At 48.4% G+C, this 15,323-nt stretch overlaps 1 long non-coding RNA gene across 1 annotated transcript; it reads right to left on the bottom strand.

Moving 5' to 3' along the window:
- Positions 1 to 316: 316 nt before the first annotated feature.
- Positions 317 to 14,837, bottom strand: LOC108348502 (uncharacterized). Its single transcript, XR_015641436.1, has 5 exons — positions 14,578 to 14,837; positions 9,626 to 9,829; positions 8,599 to 8,705; positions 3,890 to 4,826; positions 317 to 2,684 (listed from the first exon to the last, which is right to left on the bottom strand). It is a non-coding gene; the product is annotated as an uncharacterized LOC108348502 (long non-coding RNA).
- Between the last annotated feature and the right edge of the window lie 486 nt (positions 14,838 to 15,323).

Below are 15,323 nucleotides of genomic sequence, written 5' to 3'. Positions count from 1 at the left end.
ATCCTGTCTGTGCCCAGCTGAACTGCTGGTGTAGCCATGTTTGTGAATGGATTGAGCCACTGCTGCCTGCTAACGTGTGAACTGAACTGTCCATTTCCAGACAACACAGATGGGAGTTGCTCCAAAGAACCTTTCTAAACAGGTCCATTCCCCCCCCCCCCCGACCCCAACCATATCTTTCCTTTTCATTACCTCTGGTGGGTGATGGGCTATAAGGGAGGTTAATGCATTTACGAACCATCATTAAAAATAGGTTTTGAAAAAATTAGAGTTACACACATACAGACAAATGCACGAAAAAAAAAAAGACCTTTCGAAAAAGACAATTACACTCTTTATTTCTCAAAGTTCTCTCAGGCTCTCGTCAATAAATTTCCTCCCAGCTCACTATCCCCCAGGCAGATGATCATCTGGTTCCCGTCTCTAAAGATGCATTTGAGTTTTCTAGAATCTTTAATAACTGGAAGGACTGAGGACATACCTTTTTGATCTGGCTTCTCTCTCGGCAGCGTAATTATATCGGCGTTCGCCGAGCTGCTGCACGCACCCAGCGTTGTTCCTTTTGAGTCATATTCTATTACGTGACTCTTCCGCAACGCTCGCCCATTTGACTGTTGATGGGCGCTCGGCTCAGTTCCAGTTTGGGATTATTCCAGGTAAAACTGTAATGAACATCCTCGGAAGAGTCTCTGTGTGGAAATGAGTTTTCATCTCTCTTCGGATGAAATAGGTAGCTGGTCTAAGTGGAAAAATGGAACTTCCAGGGAAATGGCTCGGCCACGGCTCAAAGCGTCTGCACCTTACCGTCCCCCAACCTGAGTGTCATGGGAGGGTCAGTCCTCACTTACACGGTCATTAAAGCTCCGTGTGGACACTTGACTTTTGGTCATTCTGGTGGAGTGACAGCCGGTTGCAATTTCAGCTTCTGTCTCCCTGATGACTAGCACGGTTCGTATCTTGCTGTGCGTCTGGTGTTTCTTTAGTGACATGTTGGTTCCAACCTGTTGTCATTTGAAGCTAGGTTCTCTTCTCATTACCGAATCCCAAGGGTTCTAAGGAAGGAAGGATTTCTAAGTAGAAGTCTGATGTCTTACATTTTTTTCTCCTGAATTGGCGGATTGCCTCCTTTGCTTCCATGAAGAAATCTTTCGGTGAGCAAACATGTTAACTGTTGGCGATGTCTAAGTTCTTCATAAAAATGGTTCACGGTCTGTGTGCTGTGTTTCAGGAATCCTCCCCAACCCCAGAGTCAGTCAGACTTTAACTGATACTGCCTTCCATGGATCTCACGGTGTTAGTTCTTTTGTTGGGGCTGCCATCTGTTTCAAATCTTCTTGCATGGTGTGAGGTAAGCATGATGTTTCTCACTGCTATTTACCTGTAGCTGTTTGATTGCTCTCACGTGACCTGGGGAGAGCCTTCTTCTTTATCAAAAGTCTGTCAGAGGTTCATATGTAGGTCTGCATGTGGGTTTTTATGCTTCACTTTTGGGTATATCTACCTTATGTAAACACCACACTGCCTGATTGGTGTACAATTATGTCTTGAAATTAGGTGGCGTGAATCTTCCAACATTGTGCTTTTGCGAAGTATTTTTTTTTTTTGTTATTTATGTATAGAGTAGGCCTTTTACATTTCTATACATATTAAACCTGACCATTCCCACTATGGGAATTTGTGTGTGTGTGAACTTAATCAGGATTACTATGAATTTATAAATGAGTTCGTTGTAGAATGCAGACACTTTTAAATATTCACTTCAGGTTGGGGAGGTTGCTTGTTTGTTTGTTTTGCTTTGTCGTCTTTCTGGAACTACAGCTGCATCCCCTCAGCCACTAAAGCCGTCCCACAGCCTTCTGCTTCCTGCCCTTTTCCCACAGCCCTTTCTCCTGTTTTTCTTTTGATACTTTCCACTGGTGTGTCTTCAAGTTCACTAATCTTTTCTTTGACACTGTCTTCCCAGGACTGGAGAGAGAACCCAGGCCTCACAGGTGTCGGTGAGTTTGCCGCCACTGAGGTACGTTCCCTGCCCTGAACTGTCTCTATTCTGTTCACCTTCTCTGGCACGTGTCTTAAAGACTTTGTATTTTTTTAAATTAATTAATTTATTTTATTTGTATGAGTACACGGTCCCTGTCTTCATGCACACCAGAAGAGGGCATCAGATCTCATTACAGATGGTTGTGAGCCACCATGTGGTTGCTGGGAATTGAACTCAGGACCTCTGGAAGAGCAGTCAGCGCTCTTAACCACTGAACCATCTCTCCAGTCCAAGACTTTGTATTTTTATATGTAGAAGTTCAGTGTAGGTCATGTGGACATCTTGCACGTCTCCTCTTAACAGCCTGCACCTCCCTGCATCTCCCAGAACTGAGGTAAAAGTGTCAGATGAGCCTTTGTTTCTTTGTCTGCTAGTTCTGCCTCCTGTCTAGGTCTGTTGGTGTTGACTGACTTTTCGGCCTTGATGGTGTGCAGACAGTTATAGGATGCCAGATGGTGGGGTAGGGTGGGGCCTGTACCCCTCAACCCTTGAGCTTTATTCTGGAACCCACATATCTTACTTAGGGCCATTTCAATCCTTTAGTGACTTCTTTTTAAGACTGGTTACTTGAGGGGTTGGGGATTTGGCTCAGTGGTAGAGCGCTTGCCTAGCAAGTGCAAGGCCCTGGGTTCGGTCCCCAGCTCTGAAAAAAAGAAAAGGAAAAAAAAAAAAAAAAGACTGGTTACTTGAGGCCAGAACAGCCTCTAGTGGAAGGCTGATGCCCACCTTGAGTATGTTGCCCGATAGCCTACAAAAGGCTTCTTGACTCTGGATCGTGGCAGGATGAGCTCCTGTTAGCTCTGGGTGATCCATCACAGATGTGCATTCCTCACTGGCAGCAGGTTCTTTCTGGCCTTAGAGAGCTGCTTCAGGCACATGATAATCAGCTCTCAGCTACAGGGGTCTGATTCTGTTCATCCATCATTTCAGCTCTCAGCTACAGAGGTCTGATTCTTTTCATCCATCATTTCAGCTCTCAGCTACAGAGGTCTGATTCTTTTCATCCATCATTTCAGCTCTCAGCTACAGAGGTCTGATTCTCTTCATCCATCATTTCTGGCCTTACTCATTGTCAAGGCCATTTCTTGGTTCTTTTCACCTTGGTCCAGGATATGACAGAGGAATCACATGTGTGTTTCTATAGTATGTACATGTATGATGACTATGTTTGTGTACATATCTGTGTATGAACAAATACTCCAGTAACCTTCAGTTTTCACCTATCAACTATGGAGAGACAAAAATGTAGGTCCCAATTAAAATTTACCACAATTAAAAAATATTTTGTGGTCCTCGAAATGGTCTGGTGACTGTCTCTTTCTAAGATAAACAAGTTACTCAGTCTGAAGCATGGGACGATGGAGGGCATGGAGGGTGTTTAAACAAAGTTTGCCCTGACACAGTCTTTCATATGAAACATGTAATTCTACCCACAATCTCACAGTGAGGTGCAACATGTCAACGTTGCTAATATGGTTAGTTGTGATAACTAGTTACACGCTTTACGGCTTGTGGGCCCAGGGAACTGTGGAACTGGAAGGAGTCAGTCGCCGTGTGAGTGCGGTAGAGTCATGTCCAACTCCAGAAATCTCATCTTGGGAGAGATAAGAGTGGGGCCACTCCCTCCCCTGCCTGGGGCCTGCATATCCTGGTGCACATAATCCTACACATCCACCTTTGCCCCAGCAGGGGAAATCAGGAAGCCAGTAACCTGGTTAAATTTCCTATCCCTGGTAAGGTCACATCTAGCAACACCTAGAATTCTTCCTCATACAAATGAGTCATCCCAACACCCTGACTCCATCCCCTACACACCCACAAAGGTGACTTTGTCCCTCCAATTCTCACCTCACACTCCTTCCCAGGCGATCAATGCAGTTTCAGGTCGGGAGTTGAGTGTAAGCTTCAATGGCTGACTGGAAGAAGGCCTAGAGAGTCTGGTCACTGGATGGTTATGACTGCTCCCAAGAGCTGATATCGTTTTGAGAAAGTCCTCGAAGGTTGGCCCAAGGAATCCCTATATTGCCAACACAGTTTGAAGTCCCAGCACCGATGTCAGGTCTCCATGGGCCTAGACAGGCCTCTTGATAACACACATGACTGTTGACTGAGTAAGAATGGAGAAAGCTCTGTGTGGGGGTTCAGCTCTGGCCAAGGACTGGAGTGCAAAGAGGGCGGGGCCAAAAGGTCTGTGAACAAGACAAAATCTAGTAACTGAAGATTTAAGCTTTGTAAAGGCTTTTTGCGTGTGGTCAGGACTGGAATTGGCGTTCACTGTCCCCTTCTCCCCAGGTCTGAGGATCTGGGAAGTACTTCCACACCCAGCCTCGCCTTTGGCCAGCTGGTATGCTTGATGACTGAGCAGTTTTGAGATCCTTCCCCACTTGGAACATTTCAGTTTCATAGCCACAAAAGGGGTAAGGAAGAAATTTCTGGAAGCAAGGGCTTGGCAGGTTGTGAGGGCAGCAACTCTGGTTTGGAAGAAGCTCGGGAAGAACACATACGTGCCAAGTATGTGCTGACGGGCTGGGTGGTCGGCGGCGGCAAGGCAAGGTCGGATTTTCAGTATCTTCCCAGAAACTAGCTCGGGAGAGGGTGAGGCTTGCTGTCTCTCAGGACTCATAGCCAGAGGACCCTCTACCCGTGCCTTCGATGCCTCTGTTATAGGAATGTGGGTTTCTTGCAAAGGCTTTTCCATCATCTTAGATTCTGGAAACATCCCTGCGAGTTTCCCAGATAGGGAGGAACCCTTTCTTATTCACAGCCTGGCTGGACACTGAATGTCCTGTAGGTTTAGAAACAGAAAAACAATAACAACGTCATCATCATCATCAACAACAGGACCCCAACACCTTTCTTGCATTGTCAGCGGCCAGGTGACAAATGACTGTGAACTCTGGCTCCAGTGCCATGGTGTGGGATGTTGTCTTACAGAGTGTCTTACTCAGGGTTTCTATTCCTGCACAAACATTATGGCCAAGAAGCAAGCTGGGGAGGAAAGGGTTTATTCAGCTTACACTTCCACATTGCTGTTCATCTCCAAAGGAAGTCAGGACTGGAACTCAAGCAGGTCAGGAAGCAGGAGCTGGTGCAGAGGCCATGGAGGGATGTTACTCACTGGCTTGCTTTCCCTGGCTTGCTCAGCTTGGTCTGTTATAGAACCCAAGACCACCAGCCTAGGGATGGCTCCACCCACGATGGGCTGGGTCCTTCCTGCTTGATCACTAATTGAGAAAATGCCTTACAGCTGGGTCTCATGGAGGCGAATCCTCAAGAGAGGCTCTTTTCTCTGTGCTAACTCCAGCTCGTGTCAAGTTGACACACAAAACCAGCCAGCACACAGAGGTTTATGCTGCTCACTTGTGGAAGACCTGGAGGCCTTTGTGAGCGTCCTTCACTTCTTTCTATGTTAAAAAAAAAAAAGTGTGTGTGTGTGTGTGTGTGTGTGTGGTGGGCATGCGAGAGAGAGAGAGAGAGAGAGAGAGGGAGAGAGAGAGAGAGAGAGAGAGAGAGATTGCACCACATGCCATAGCTGTAGAAGTCAGAAGACGACTCGTGGGAGTAGGTTCTCCCTGCCCAGTAGGTGCCAGTCACCAGACTCAGGTCCATAGAATAAGTGTTTTTCCCTGCTGAGCCACCTTGCTGGCCCCACAGTATCTTGATTTTCGAGACCTATTTATTTCAGTTAGTGTAACACCCTCCAGTTTTACCCGTGCCGCTCCAACGATAGATTCTATTCTTCCCACGACTAACACTCTGTTCTTCACACATTCTCCATCTTAATAGAGGTCTTGGTTGATTCCACATTCTTGGCCAAACCCAGGTCCCTTCTCATGTACTAGGCCAATGCTCTGCCACTGTGTTGCGTCCTCATCCCCTTAAACGTCTCCTTAAGGTCGGGTTTTCATATCCTTTGGGCACGCACTCAACAGTGACGTCTGGGTCACATGACAGCCGTGTTCCTGTGTTCTGAGCACCTGCCACCGTGGTCCCCACGAGGGCAGTGATGCTTCAGAGCTTTGCTTCAGTGTTGCTCTCCTCTCTTGGTCAACAGCACATGGGCCCACGTCCCAATTCCTCAGTGGCACTGGGTTGCCGCTCTAGGCAGCGTCTCCCCCTAGAGTCTAGCATTCTGGGAGCACAGTGCCCCGTGGAGCCCCAGTTGGCCTTGTATGGAATGGCGTCTGCTTTGCTTTTGTTCTTGATTCTCCTCCTTTCGGTTCTTAGGACATGCACATGGCTGGATATCTGTCTTTACCCAGAGTGGGGGTTTATTGTGTATGGATTCCCTGACCAATACTTCAGAACTCCTTCCCATTTTTAATTGCAATAAACCCCACAAAGTTATCACATTAACTATTTTAAGTGTGTAGCTCAGTGGTGTTAAATATTGTGTACAACCCTTTACCTCTAGTTCCTTATCCACCTCCACCATCGGTCTTCATGTCCACCTCCACCATCCACCTCCACCATCCATCTCTATCATCCACCTCCACCATGCACCTCCACCATCCACCTCCACCATCCATCTCTATCATCCTCCTCCACCATCCACCTCCACCATCCACCTCCACCATCCACCTCCACCATCCATCTCTATCATCCTCCTCCACCATCCACCTCCACCATCCACCTCCACCATCCACCTCCACCATGCACCTCCACCATCCACCTCCACCATCCATCTCTATCATCCTCCTCCACCATCCACCTCCACCATCCACCTCCACCATCCATCTCTATCATCCACCTCTATCATCCTCCTCCACCATCCACCTCCACCATCCACCTCCACCATCCATCTCTATCATCCTCCTCCACCATCCACCTCCACCATCCACCTCCACCATCCACCTCCACCATGCACCTCCACCATCCACCTCCACCATCCATCTCTATCATCCTCCTCCACCATCCACCTCCGCCATCCACCTCCACCATCCATCTCTATCATCCACCGTCTACCTCCACCATCCACCTCCACCATCTATCTCCACCGTCCACCTCCATCTCTACCATCAGTCTCCACCATCCACCTCCACCATCCACCTCTATCATCCTCCTCCACCATCCACCTCCACCATCCACCTCCACCATCCACCTCTATCATCCACCTCCACCATGCACCTCTACCATCCACCTCCACCATCCATCTCTATCATCCTCCTCCACCATCCACCTCCACCATCAGTCTCTATCATCCTCCTCTACCATCCACCTCCACCATCCACCTCCACCATGCACCTCTACCATCCACCTCCACCATCCACCTCCACCATCAGTCTCCACCATCCACCTCCACCATCCACCTCCACCATGCACCTCTACCATCCACCTCCACCATCCACCTCCACCATCAGTCTCCACCATCCACCTCCACCATCCACTTCTATTACTCCTCAAAGCTTGGGAAAGTTTAACTCCATCTCCATCCAACACCAAGTCTTCATCTCCGTACTTCAGGTCCTGTCCCCACCATTTTACTTTCTACTTAGGAATTTGGCTACTCTCGGAGCTTCAGGAGAGGGGATCACATAGGCTTTCTCTTAGCACAATGTGCTCAGGGCTCATCCACACACACGTAGCATGCTTCCGATATCCCTCCTCTCTAAAATGGGATCCACTGGGTGTGAGGTCCTTGGCTGTCCATTTTCAGCGACACTGTATCACTTCCGTGTGTCTCTGTGGCTTTTCACAGCCTCTGTGCCTCATTGAAAGGTTGGCCTTACTGGGGTCTGGCTCTGCATAACCAAGACCTGCCTGTAGGAGACATGACTTTGGAACCCAGGCCTCTTGGCTATGCCTGGGACAGTGTGAGCATGTGAAGAGGCCCAGACACAGTAGAGAAATCTGTCATGGACGGATCTGCTGCTCTGCTGCCGCTGGGCCACAATTATACATGTCTGAAAGGACCACTCAGGAGCCAAAGGAGGGACCAAAGGATCACTCTTCAGGGACTGTAGTTCCAGTCCTCTGCTTGACTCCAGGTGTGAGAAGCTGACGCTCAACCCATACACTGGAGGCAGTGGGGATTAGTCTGGTCCTTTGGCCTACTGAGTCCTTGGAGGAGCCAACCCGGCTGTCACTGTGCCAGTGAGGTGGGCAGCATGGGGGGCAGTAGGATAGATGCTCTCTCTGCCAGCCATTGCCACCCTCACCTGGCTGAATTCTCTCTGGGTCTGTGCCACATGGCTGGTAAGTGTGCCAAGCTCCTCTAGAAACCTAACCTGGCAGCACCGATGCGTCTGACTCCCTGCCCTTTCTGAAATCAGCAAGACAAGGTGGTGGTGCTCTCCCGCTGTCTTTTAGCAGCAAGAAGCTGGGGGCTTCACAACCCCTTGGGTCATCATCTCTGTCTCAAAGGTGGGCCCCATCCAAGTCTTCAGCTCCCTCTTAGCTCTTGTCCCCACCCATCCATCCACCCTACCCCGCTGCTCATGGCTGTGAGAGAGAAGGAGAGGGCTGGTCAGCTAAGGTTGTTTTCAGTGGTATCAGCCCCGGGTGGCAGCATACATACATATCAGACCAGTCTAAACTGCCAAAGGGTTTGAGCCAACCATGCAAGTGAGCTCCATGTCCTCCACCATGAAGACTCTTCATTTCTCTGCTGATAAGAAAGGAGAGATGTTCTCTGAAGGCTGCCAGCTCTGTCTGGGATTGTGTCCTACAGTGGAACAAGAGCAGTCAGCAAGGTCATTAAAGGTTTTATTCATTTTTCCAGCCCCCTCAACCCATCCCAATCCCCTCTGGCCTGGCTTCTGTCAAATAGCAAAGATTCTGTTCTTGGGAGTTCAAGTCCTCCTGGAGCATGGTAACAGAGAGGAGAGGAGTCAAAAATGCTGGGAACTGGGAAAGACTCACTCATTTGCTGCTTGGATGCCTGTCTGGGCTCGTCTGGGATGGAGAGGCATCTCAAGAGTTGTGTGTTCGCACCAGCAAGTTTCTGTCAAAACGAGGGGGTGGTGGAAAACTCCGGGGCTAATACAGGAAAGGCCATGTATAAGGACGGGGATCCTCAGAGGGATGAGGCTCTCACGGGTCTGAGAAACTCCTCATAGGGTGAAGCCAACATGAGGAAGGCCACCTGGAGGCCAGTGCACTGCCAAGGCCCCAAACGCTCAGGACTGCATCAGCGGAAAGTGAGGCGGGCTGGACACATGGCCATCTCCACTTCAATCTGCAGGCTTAGCTACTGCTGGCTTATGCCTTAAGACCCCTCCAGCTTCCCTCCGTTTTGGTCCCCTCTCCCCCTGGGATTCGGCCATCCCTCCCCCAAACACCTGCTCATTAGCTGGCCACCAGCCCCTCCTCCTAAGAGGTGTCTGGTGAGCCAGGATTAGGGAAGCTTAAGCTCAGAGAGGTTAAGTGACTTGCCAAGAGTCACCCAGCAGATCAATTTTGACTCTAAAAACAGGAACCAGATGTCTACACCTCACTCTGTGTGCTTGCTTTAGAGGGAGGGGTTGGAGCTGGGAGCCCCGAAAAGAGAGGCTGGAATCCTTTGGAAGGGGCTAAGAATTACAAGTCATTTTGTGACTCACTCAGGAGTTAGGGGCAGGCATTCTTATCGAAATACAGGCTTACCCCCCAGCCCTCGAAGTTTGCAGCTTCTGCTGTGACACAGGTTTCGGTATGGGAAGACGCTGCGGCGATAAAATGAATGAGTGAAGGTTTTGGCGCAGGCTGCACCGAGTATCAAGTAACGAGCTTTCCATTTCTCGTCGCACAGCCGATGTTTCTCAATTCAGCCAAGACTGGCCAAGAGCGGAGCCGGTTATTAAAGGGAGGCTGGAAAAGGCAATTAAACGTTCCTGGGGTCGAAAGGCCGAATCCAGGGGAAGCAGGGCTCATAAATTTCACTCTCAGATATCCCCGTTTCTCAGAGGCCGGGGCTCTGCTGAGGAGTGTGAGACAGAGGGCTCCTCACCCAGGGCTGGAGTCTGCCAGGTTTGCTTGCCCCTTGCCCGAAAGTCGTGTGTGGCACCAGCACGAGGTTTGGGCTTCTGCAGGGGAACAGGGGTAGGGGAGTTGTTCCATCCCGAGAGACGACACACTGTGTGTGGGTAGGGTTACGTGTTTCTGCCTTCTTGGTTGTTTAGACAGAGGCCCTACTGCTGTCTTGGTTTTCCCAGGCCTGGAGGGTATCCTAAGGTGTGAGATTCCTACTATAGGACTTCTCAGGCAAGCCAAGAGAGACAGGCTGACCTAACTTCCAGCTTCTTCTTCTTCTTCTTCTTTTCTTCTTCTTTTCTTTTCTTTCTTCTTCTTCTTCTCTTCTTCTTCTTCTTCTTCTTCTTCTTCTTCTTCTTCTTCTTCTTCTTCTTCTTCTTCTTCTTCTTCTTCTTCTTCTTCTTCTTCTTCTTCTTCTTTTCTCCTTCTCCTTCTCCTTCTCCTTCTCCTTCTCCTTCTCCTTCTCCTTCTCCTTCTCCTTCTCCTTCTTCTTCTTCTTCTTCTTCTTCTTCTTCTTCTTCTTTTTTTTTTTTTTTTCAGAGCTGGGGACTGAACCCAGGGCCTTCCACTGAGCTAAATCCCCAACCCCCAGCTTCTTCTTTTTAATTGGATATATTTTTTTTGTATTTACATTTCAAATGTTATCCCCTTTCCTGGTTTCCCCCCTCTGCCATCCCTCCTCCCCCTGTTTCTTTTTTTTTTTTTTTTTTTTTTTTTGGTTCTTTTTTTCGGAGCTGGGGACCGAACCCAGGGCCTTGCGCTTCCTAGGTAAGGACTCTACCAATGAGCTAAATCCCCAGCCCCTCCTCCCCCTGTTTCTATGAGGATGCTCCCCCTCCCACCCACCCACTCCTGCCTCGACAACCTGGCATTCCCCTACACTGGGGAAATGAGCCTTCACAGGACCAGTATTAGCCCAAAAGCTTGGAATACCCATGATACAATTCATAGACCGTGTGAAGCTCAAGAAGAAGGAAGACCAAAATGTGGATGCTTCAGTCCTTCTTAGAAGTCCTTTCTCATGGGAGGAAATATACAGGGACTAAGAGTGGAGCAGAGACTGAGGGAAATGCCATCCAGAGACTGCCCTACCTGGGGATCCATCCCATATGTAGACACCAAACCCAGACATTATTTCAGATGCCAGTTTCTTTCTTTTTTTTTTTTTTTTTTTTTGGTTCTTTTTTTCGGAGCTGGGGACTGAACCCAGGGCCTTGCGCTTCCTAGGTAAGTGCTCTACACTGAGCTAAATCCCCAGCCCCGCCAGTTTCTTTTTTTATTTTATTATTTTTTTCTTTTTTTCAGAGCTGGGGCCCGAACCCAGGGCCTTGCGCTTTCTAGGCAAGCGCTCTACCACTGAGCTACATCCCCAACCCCCAGATGCCAGCTTCTTAAACTGTGGGCCACAACCTCATATAGGGTACTATAACTGAGCGTGGGGCTGGGCAGGGAATGGGTGAGGGCAAAAGGTTTTAAACACACAGTAAGTGACCCTCCCGATGCAGAGAGTGCTGGATGTCCCTGTCAGCTCAGCTGCGCTGCGTCAGCCTTCATCACAGCCTCCTGCGTGTGTCATAGCTGCCCTCTGCACCTTGCATGCTGGCACGCCATGCCAGCCAGGAGATGCTGACTGAAACAGGGACAATACTATTGTGTGTTATGAATGGAGGAGGTTTTAATGTACATCCAGGTTTTTATAAATTTAGTTGTAGGGAAGAGAGACGTTTTCCCGTCTTCATTCCTCAGCGTGTTAAGTATGGGAAATAAGAGGATAACAATTAAGTAAGAGACGAACCATTGGGGCGGGGGTGGGGTCCAGGTTGAGGTTTTTGACACAGGGTCTCACTATCTCGCCATGGCTGGCCTGGAACTCTATGTAGACCAGGATGGCCTCTGACTCATAGAGATCCTCCTGCCTCTGCACTGGGGTGCTGAGATTAAAGTGTGCATCACCACGCCCAGCATGAAGCATTTTTTATTTCTCTGAGCTGCTCAGAATGTTCATTTTATAATCATCAACACGTGATGTGCCCCACGTCGTGAGACATTTCCTGATCGCTCCTCCCATAGGGCAGGGATTACCCCAAATTCCTGGTTTAGGACACAGCCTTATCTAATGAATAATTTGGGGCTTGAGACCGTTCCTTATCTGATCCTTGGTTCAGTAACATAGACAACTTGTCCCATTCAAGCTGCCAGAGGACAGGGGCTTGGAACTCCCTGCTCAGCCCTAAGTGGAGCTCACCCCGAGACGGGCCACAATAATTTATGTCTCGTGTAAGTCTGCCTCTGGGTCTTGTTGTCAGATCGTTCACCTTAAAAGTTGCTGCTCAAGTTTCTGACTTGAGTTTCATTAAAAAGGTCATTAAATAAAGTTTGTCTTTAGGATTAGGATGGAATTCCTGAAAAAAAACCCAAATCATCCCCATACGCTCTCTGTCGTGTCGTGGTAGATATTTATGTGGAGGAACATCCTTGGCATTGATGATTCTAAAGCAATATTCTGACTGACTCAGAGAAATGTAAAAATTCTTTCTCCAGCAGTATTAAATATTTGTCGAGATTTAATTCCTTAAGGGAGGAAGTACATCTCTCTCTCTCTCTCTCTCTCTCTCTCTCTCTCTCTATATATATATATATATATATATATATATATATATATCATATAAATCTTGCCACTTGTTTTATATATAATAAATAAATATATAAATATAAATACACAAATATAAATATATTAAGCAACCGTTTACATTTTTCCTTGTGATTTATTACCAGCAAACGCTTTTATTTTGCTGATAACTTTACATGCCTACATAACCAGGACATCCTAAGATTTTCTTGGGTAAAGTGGGATTGTAAGGGGAGTGAGTTAAGCACCCTGTTCTATGAGGCCTTGGTCTTTTGATGGGAGTGTCTGCTGTCCAACAGCTTTGCACTCAGAGGGAGCTGAGTGTTGGCTTCAGGCGTCAATGCTCGCAGCTGAGCAGTGGGTGGCTCCAGACTCACACCCCTGGGGGTTAGACATGGTTTGGGTGGAGTGGGGTGGGTGTACCCTAAGCCGAGGTCAAGAACACAGGCAAGGCAGCTGGACCGCTGCAGAGCCCAGGGATAGGCCTGTGCTCACTCCCCTTCCTCCTGAAGCAGCCCAGAGGGGCTGTAAGTCCTTGTACAGGGCCTCCCAAGAGCAGCTCAAACCACTACTTCAACTAAAACATCTTTGGGAAAAATGTAGGTGATAGCCCAAGATAGCTATTTATATGGCAAAGGGTCCATCTCAGTGCAGCTAGCAAGGAGGCCCTGTGTCATGGACCACAAGATGTTCTGATAAGAATGGACTTATAACCTACTTCCCTCCCTCCCTTCCACCCTCCTCCCTTTCTTCCTTCTTTCCGTCTTTCTTTTATAGTCTAGGCTGACCTGGAACTCACATACTCCAGGCTTATCTCACAGCCTTAAACTCACAGCATCCTCCTGCCTCAGCTTCTTGAGTACTGGGATTTTGAGCATGAACTACCATGCCTGGCTTGGTTTTCTATGAACGAATTTAGAATACCTGTATCATCCAAATAGAAGAAAAAAGCTAACAACAATTCAGACGGGCTACCGATTCGGAAGGGTGAGGAGATAGGGCACGGTCTGGGCAGACAGGAAGCCCAGCTGTGCGTGCCCAGGGAACTCTGAGCCCTCTCCTCAGGTCTGAATCTCTGGATGATGTTTCAGAGTAGAATCTCACTCTGCATTTACATGCTATGCAATCATCCACCGTCTTTGCTGATAATCTAGCAATTAAAGAGACGAGGCTCTAATCGAGTCTGTCAGTCAGCAAAGAGATGCACGTTTGTTTTCCGGTCAGCTGGATCTGCCTGTGCTGTCTTTTCCTGCAACTGAAGCCCCAAGAGTGGAGGTTTGCATTTAGAATGTAAGGCCCCCAGAGTAACAACTCACCAGATGCCTTTAAATTGTCCATCTGGAGACAGGGTCTCCTCTAGCCCAGGCTATCTTCACCTTAACAACTTTACAGCCAAGGCTGGTCTCAAATTCCTGGTCCTCTGACCTCCTTTAAAGTGGACCTATATACCAGTTAAAGTTAAATTAAATTAAGTGCTCAGATAACACCAGCAATGGTGCTCACTCCCGTAACCCCAGCACTGGGGAGGCTAAGGTAGGATTGCCACACGTTCAAGGCTAGCCTGGGCTGCAGAGTGGTGCCCTGTCTCAAAAACAAAACACCCAAACTGAATCGTCTTGAATTTCAAAAGTAAATTGGCATGCTTATGTGATTTTTGAGGGGACCATTAATGACTTGAAGTGTTTGTGTTTTTTTTTTTATTTTATTTTAAACTTTATATTTAATTAAAATGCTTACCACTTACCTTGGTTTATTATCAGGGATCTAAACCTGTCTCGTTTACTATGGAGAACTGCCCCAGAGGATTCTGGGTTTGAAACCACTTACAGAGTGGAGCAAGGTCTCTTCCTGATGTCCCCAAACTTACCAGCCTTGACTAGAAGGGGCTAAAATGGCAGCACGCATTCAAGGTCTATGCTATTTCCAGTCAGACATCACCAATCAATCATTCTCTCACCTTTGAGCCAGGACATAATCTAAAAGCCCCATTAACACTGTCTTCACAGTAGCTGCTTTCAAGTAAAGGGCCTGGATCCTGAAGCTAAGCACAGTTGTCTTCCTGAGAGCAAAGGAAGAAAGAGCTACCGAGGGACGTCTTGAAGGAAACCGCTGCTGTCCCTGTGTCTCATGGCAGGGGGAGGGAATTCCGGGCATGTGGAGTGATGGGGCCTCCCTAGCTTCCCAAAGCCTCTTGGTCCCATTGTCCTGATAGTTTCCAGGGTCATTTGGACAGAACGTTCTAGAAAAACACCTCCACACGGAGCGGTCACAGAGAGTCACTTGAAAGCTGTTTGGAGAGTAGGGCCGGTGAACCTCAGGCCACCATCTCACCTTTGCAGCTTGCCAGGGGTGTCTGTTCCCAGACAGTGTGTCTCAGGAAGCGAGACAGCCATAACAACAGCGGCCCGAGCGAGTGGCTGGCCCCTCAACAAGGCAGGGGAGACTTTAAAGAAGATTCTTGGCAGTTGGATGAAACGCGCCGCGTCTCCTGGGCGGCCTCGTGTGCCGTGCGAAGGCTTTTTATTGAAGTGCTGCGTCCACAGATGTGTCCACCCACACAGGCAGGGCGGGGGAGGCTGCAGAGACAGAAACTACCGGAGTGGCCTTTCTCGTACGTTCGGTGAGGATAAGGCCCGCTCACCAGCTCGGACGCCTGTGTGGTTAGAGATGTGAAATGGTTGCTGGAGACATCTATGAACAAAA

Source organism: Rattus norvegicus, chromosome 17, assembly GCF_021556685.1.
Source record: "Rattus norvegicus strain SHRSP/BbbUtx chromosome 17, alternate assembly SHRSP_T2T, whole genome shotgun sequence".
Classification (NCBI taxonomy): Eukaryota; Metazoa; Chordata; class Mammalia; order Rodentia; family Muridae; genus Rattus; species Rattus norvegicus.
The sequence above is the reverse complement of the archived record's forward strand: the minus strand, read 5'-3'. Positions and strand labels throughout refer to the sequence as shown.